Consider the following 6608-nt stretch of genomic DNA (forward strand, 5'->3'; position numbering starts at 1 on the left):
CTCTAATAAAGTGATACTTCATGCCAATGTGCTTCGTCTTAGCATGATAGACTGGATTCTTTGCTAACTTGATTGTGCTCTCATTATCACAATATAAGACAAATTCTGTCTGTTTGCTGCCCAGTTTTTTCATGAATGTCTTCAACCACACTAGTTCCTTACTGGCTTCAGTCAAGGCCATGTATTCTGCTTCAGTAGTAGATAGAGCCACGCTCTTTTGAAGCCTAGACATCCAACTCACTGCTGTTCCTCCTATAGTGAATACATACCCGGTGGTGCTCTTGAAGGTATTATTGCATCTACCCAGATCTGCATCAGAATAACCCCTGAGAGTAGTATCCCTGCTCTTGAAACATAACCCAACTTTGGGAGTACCCTTTAAATACCGCAGTATCCACTTCACTGCTTCCCAATGTTCTTTCCCCGGAGCTGACATAAAGCGACTAACCATCCCAACTTCATGTGCTATATCAGGTCTTGTACACACCATAGCGTACATTAGACTACCCACTGCGGATGCATAAGGAACCTTAGCCATTTCTGCGTTTTCTACTTCAGTTTTAGGAGACTGATGTTTAGAAAGCTTTAGATGACTTCCCAACGGCGTGTTTCTTGGCTTTGTAGACTCACCATTCATTCTGAACTTTTCAAGAACCTTGCAATATACTTTTCTTGAGATAAAGAAACTGACCCATCTTTATTCCTGCATATACTCATACCGAGAATCTGCTTAGCTGGCCCGAGATCCTTCATTTCAAATTCTCTAGATAATTGCTTCTTCAAATTGCGTATTTCAACCATATCAGAACCTGCAATTAACATATCATCAACATAAAGAAGCAATATAATATAGGAGCTCTTGAACTTCTTCAAATAACAGCAATGATATGTAGAACTTCTCACGAATCCTGTCTTCTACATGAAATTATCAAATTTCAAGTACCACTGTCTGGGAGCTTGTTTCAAACCATACAAGCTTCTCTTTAGATTACACACAAGACTCTCCTTTCCTTTGACACGAAACCCCTCTGGTTGAGACATGTAAATGTCTTCTTCAATGTCGCCATGTAGGAAGGCTGTTTTAACATCCAACTGTTCTAAGTGTAACTTCTCGGTTGCAACCATACTTAGAACCAATCTGATAGTCGTCATCTTCACCACTGGAGAAAAGATTTCAGCATAGTCGACTCCTTTCTTTTGTTGAAATCCTTTGATAACTAATCTTGCTTTGTATCATTTAGAACCATCCCCTTCATCTTTGACTCTGAAAACCCATTTATTCTGTAAGACCCTTTTTCCTGGTGGTAACTTGGTCAGCCTCAAAGTTTGATTTTTCAATAAAGATTCCATCTCGCTTTTCATAGCCTGCTCCCACTGGAACGAATCTTTCACCTTCATTGCCTCAGAATAACTTTCTGGTTCCCCATTTTCTGTCAAAAGAAGATAGTTAACTATTGGACTAAACCTAACTGGCTGTCTTGTGACTCGTGTAGATCTCCTGACCCAATTGGACTGGTCAGATTGTGGTGGGGACTGTGAGCTCTGCTCATCATCAGACTCTGAGCTCCCACTATCTGAAGTCTGCTCGTGATCAGACTCCGAGCTTTCACTGTTAGGAACTCCCACTGGAACTTCAGTTTCATCCTCTGGAGTTTCCCTTTCATCTTCTCTAGTTGTCTCTGTGCCAACCTCAAATTCAATTGATTCTTTTTCTTTTGTTGTTGAGTTGAAATCCTTGTACAATTCTGCTTCATTGAAGGTGGCATGTTTACTTCTGATAACATGTTTTCCCTTATTATCCCATAACCTTTAACCCATGTTGTCTCCCCCATAACCAATGAACACGTAATTCTTTGCTTTTGCATCAAGTTTGTCACCATCTTTATTAATATCATATGCACTGCACCCAAAGATTTTTAGATGCTCATAACTGATTGCTTTACCTTTCCATTCTTCTTCAGATATTTTGAAATCAAGCGGAGTTGATGGAGAACGGTTGATCAAATAAATTAGCCCATAGAGTCTTTGGTAGCCCACAATTAAGTCTCATGCTACGTGCTCTCTCATTTAAAGTGCGATTCATTCTTTCTGCAACTCCGTTTTGTTGTGGAGTACCTGGAACCGTCTTGATCATCCGAATGCCATGATCAGCACAATAGTTAACAAATTCGGTGCTGATGTATTCTCCTCCATTATCCGACTTCAAGCATTTTACCTTCAAATCACAAGATAATTCAACAGCATATTTCCATTTCTTAAAAGCTTCAAATACATCAGATTTATTTTTAAGAAAGTAAACCCATACCTTGCGTGTTGAATCATCGATGAAAGTAACATAATAGCGTGCTCCTCCCAATGAAGAAACAGGAGTTGTGTACTAGCTCCAACTTCTGAGCCTTTAATGTTCTGCCTGCTTTTGCAAAGGTGACCTTCTTCTTCTTTCCTAGAACACATGACTTGCAAAAGTCCGATTCAACTCTCTTTAGACCAGGAATTTTACCATTAGACACTAGCATTTTCATTCCTTTGTCACTCATGTGACCTAAACGTTGGTGCCACTGACTGGTTAAGCTTCGATCATTGGAAACTGCATTAACTTCATTAGCTTCATTAGCTAGAACTTCTGCCATATAAAGAGTTCCTCTCTTCTTACCCTTGGCTATTACTAAGTTCCCCTTTATTACTTTCCACTGACCTTCACCAAATAGCACACTATATCCTTGATCATCAAGCTATCCAATAGAGATTAGTTTCTTCTTTAGGCCAGGAATAAGTCGGACATTTTCCAAGGTCCAATTAGTGCCCAAAGAGGTCTTCAACACTAAGTCTCCAATCCCTGTAATGTCAAGACAGTGATCATTAGCCAAATGAACTTTACCAAGATTACCTGTTCGTAGATTCTTCATCAAATGTGGACTTGGAGTAGCATGAAACGATGCTCCTGAATCCATAACCCACGCATCAATTGTATTCTCAATGCAGCAAACAAGGACGTTATCATAATCATCTGTTGCAACTACAACATTAACTTCCTTTGGCTTTGATGATGTTACTGGCTTAGTGCACTGGTTTCTAAAGTGTCCAGTCTCTTGACAATTCCAACATTTAATATCATTCCTCGTTCTCAACACACTCCTCCTTCTTGACTTTGACCTGCCCCTGGTGGTGTTACTTCTGCCTTTCCTCCTACCCCTCTCTTCTGTGCTCAGCAAGTTTCCTGATGGTTCTCCTGAACTCTTTCTTCTTATATCTTCTCCAAGAATAAAATCACGAATGCTCTCAAACTTTAGCTTTGAGGATTCGTCCACTGATAGCTGTGACTGAACCTGACCAGCTTTCAGGTAACGAAGATAATAATAGAAGAGCTTTGACTTCGTCATCGAACTTGATATCAACTGACAGTAACCGAGAGATAATATTGTTGAAGTTATTAACATGATTTGTTACTGAAGCACCTTCTTTCAACCTGGTGTTTACTAACTGTCTGATCAAAAACACCTTGTTAGAAGCAGACGGCTTCTCATACATATTTGCTAAGGTCATCATCAAACCATGTGTCGTGGTTTCGTTCACAATGTTAAAGGCAACACTTTTTGTCAACGTGAGTCTGACAACTGCTAGGGCTTTCCTGTCAAGTGTTTTCCACTCGTCATCTTTCATTCCTTCTAGTTTATTCTCATTCAAGGCATCGATCAGATCCTTCTGACATAACAAATCTTCAACCTGCATCTTCCACCACCCAAAATCTTGCCCATCAAACTTGTCGATTTTGATCCTTCCTTCTTTTGCCATTGAAAAAAAAATATTGGATCTGAGGTCAACAGCAATCTGATCTGTAACAGTAGCAGTAAATCTGTAACAGCAGAGTCTGGTGAAAGCTAGGGTTGATCTGGATCTGTAACAGCAGAGTCTGATGGCGGCTAGGGTTGATCAGCAGAGTCTGGTGGCGGCTAGGGTTTAGCACCTGCAATCTGATCTGCAATCTGATCTGTAACAGTAGAGTCTGGTGGTGGCTAGAGTTGATCAGCAGAGTCTGGTGGTGGCTAGAGTTGATCAGCAGAGTCTGGTGGCGGCTAGGGTTTAGCACCTGCAACCTGATCTGCAATCTGATCTGTAAAAACAGCAACAACAACAGCAGCGACTGGATCTGTAACAGCAACAACTATGATTGATGGCTAGGGTTAGAACCTGAACTCTAGATACCGGTTGTTAAGGCTAGAACCTGCCTTCTATCAGAGTAGAAACCCTAATAATCACAAAACACAATAGCCGAATAATGAACACAGAAAGAAGAAAAGAACACGAGAATTATAGTGGTTCAGTTTCGATGTGAAACCTACATCCACTTTGGAACTAGAGAGTATTATTAATTTGGAGGTGATACAATACATGTACAATTGAGAGACTATATATAGACTTAGGACCCTCAATAAAAAACGGCCCAAACAATTAGGGTTGGCCAAACCCTAACTTGGTCACCAAGTAAACTCCTGGCCCGTTTTTCTTGGGCTTAATCTACCGAAGCCTACACACATTAACAGAATGCTCAGCAATTTTGCAAAAGCAAAAGATGCCACCAAAACTTGGAGATCCTGGTAGTTTCATTATTCCGTGTCTGATGGGAGATTCAGTAATGTACGATGCATTAGCTGACTTAGGGGTAAGTATTAATCTTATGCCACACTCCTTGTACTTAAAACTAAACCTAGGTGATCTAAAACCAACTAGGATGTGTATACGCCTAGCCGATAGAACTTTTAACTATCCTATTGGTATTGTCGAATACCTACCGGTTAAAGTTAATCATTTAATCTTCCCTGCCGATTTCGTTGTCCTTGAAATGGAAGAAGATAGTAAGATTTCCCTAATTCTAGGGTGACCTTTTCTAAATACCGCCGACGCGATTGTGCGTGTTAAAGATAAAATACTTAGTCTAGGTGTAGGGGAAGATAGAGTTACCTTAAACATAGATAAAGCTACGAAACAACCTATCTCCTCCGATGACGAAGGTTATAAGGTAGACATTGTTGATTGTTGTGTTGAAGAAGAATTACAAGAATTACTAAATGTCGACACCTCGAACTTCACCCCAATGAGTGAAAGTAATGAATTTGATGTAGAGCTTGAACTTGACGAATTGTTGAAAGTAGTCATCGATGAAGATTGATGTGAGGAAGAAATTCTCAAGGAATGTGATGCCCCGTACAAAACCAACGTGTATGAATCATCAACAACAGGATCATTACAAGGTCAAACACTATATGCTGTTTCAAAATAAGTTTGCATTCATGAATAAAGGTGACGTTTTAACCAACGTCAAATGTTTAACAACCAAAAGTATGCTTCTACGAATAGCAAGCAATAATAGTACGTGACCTATAGGTCATTACAAATACATCATTTCAAAAGTAATATAGTTTGAATGCAAAATAAACGTTTCATGCGGTGACATCTCTAATAAGCGCAGCGGGTGTCTACAAAGCATGACTAGTACAGCGGAAGCAAGCAAACCTTAAGCACCTGAGAAAAACATGCTTTAAAACGTCAACACAAAGGTTGGTGAGCTATAGTTTAAGTATAACAGTAATGTAAGGTAGGCCACGAGATTTCAGTGCTTCAACAGCATTTCAAAACAGTATGAAAAGTATATGTTCAACCGTGGGCACTTGGTAACTAACTTAACGTTTATAACCCCCTAAAAGTACACTTGGCGAGTGCGTATGTTTACGAAGTATTAAACACCCGTTAAATACTAGCGCTACTAGCCCGAGTGGGGATGTCAAACCTTATGGATCCATATCTAAGATTCGCATTCACCGGTTCCAAAGACTGATGACTAAACGTTACCGAGCTAAGGGAAAAGTTTATGCCGTTGTATAACCCACACATATATAAAGTTTAAGTACTCGTGCCAAGTATGTAAAATGTAAAATGCACATGTATTCTCAGTTCCCAAAGTAGTTAAAGTAAAAAGGGATGCTATAACTCACAGTGGTAAAGTAGTAGTAAAGTTGGTTCGGGAAAGTAAGCAAGTATGTAGGTCCGGAAAGTCCTCAACCTAAGTCAAAAGTTACTAAGTTAGTAAATCGTCTCAATAGGTTTATAAGTATGTAAATTAGGTCTTAAGTATCATCACCATTCATCATCAAACAAAAAGTGTAAAGTAAGTTTCATTCTAGAAAAGAGTTTAAATCAAAGGCTGACTTCGATCAGTCGCCACGGCCTCTATACAAACTGAAATAAGGTGAGACCAATGGTCATGGATCCGTATATAAGTCCTTTAGTTGCTGTAAAAATTCCAGAAGCAAACTCTTCTTCGTTTGACCGTGGCGACGGTCTAAGTGCGAGAAGGTCAGAATTTTCAGCACACCGTTAAAAGGACATAGTGACGTTCGGAGGGCCATAGATCCTAAACCGTAACTCGGATTAAGACAAGGTCTAAACGGAAAATTATCTAATCGAACCGAACTACCTGAAAATCAACTTTACAATAGCCCAGGTATTCTGATCAGACCCGAAAAATAGTAGGTTTAGTGTTCCGGTGGGTTCTTTGTGCTCGATGCTCATCACGGTTCTCATCCTTGATGCATATAGCTTCAAGTGTACAA

This window comes from Rutidosis leptorrhynchoides, chromosome 3 (assembly GCF_046630445.1).
Source record: "Rutidosis leptorrhynchoides isolate AG116_Rl617_1_P2 chromosome 3, CSIRO_AGI_Rlap_v1, whole genome shotgun sequence".
Taxonomy (NCBI): domain Eukaryota; kingdom Viridiplantae; phylum Streptophyta; class Magnoliopsida; order Asterales; family Asteraceae; genus Rutidosis; species Rutidosis leptorrhynchoides.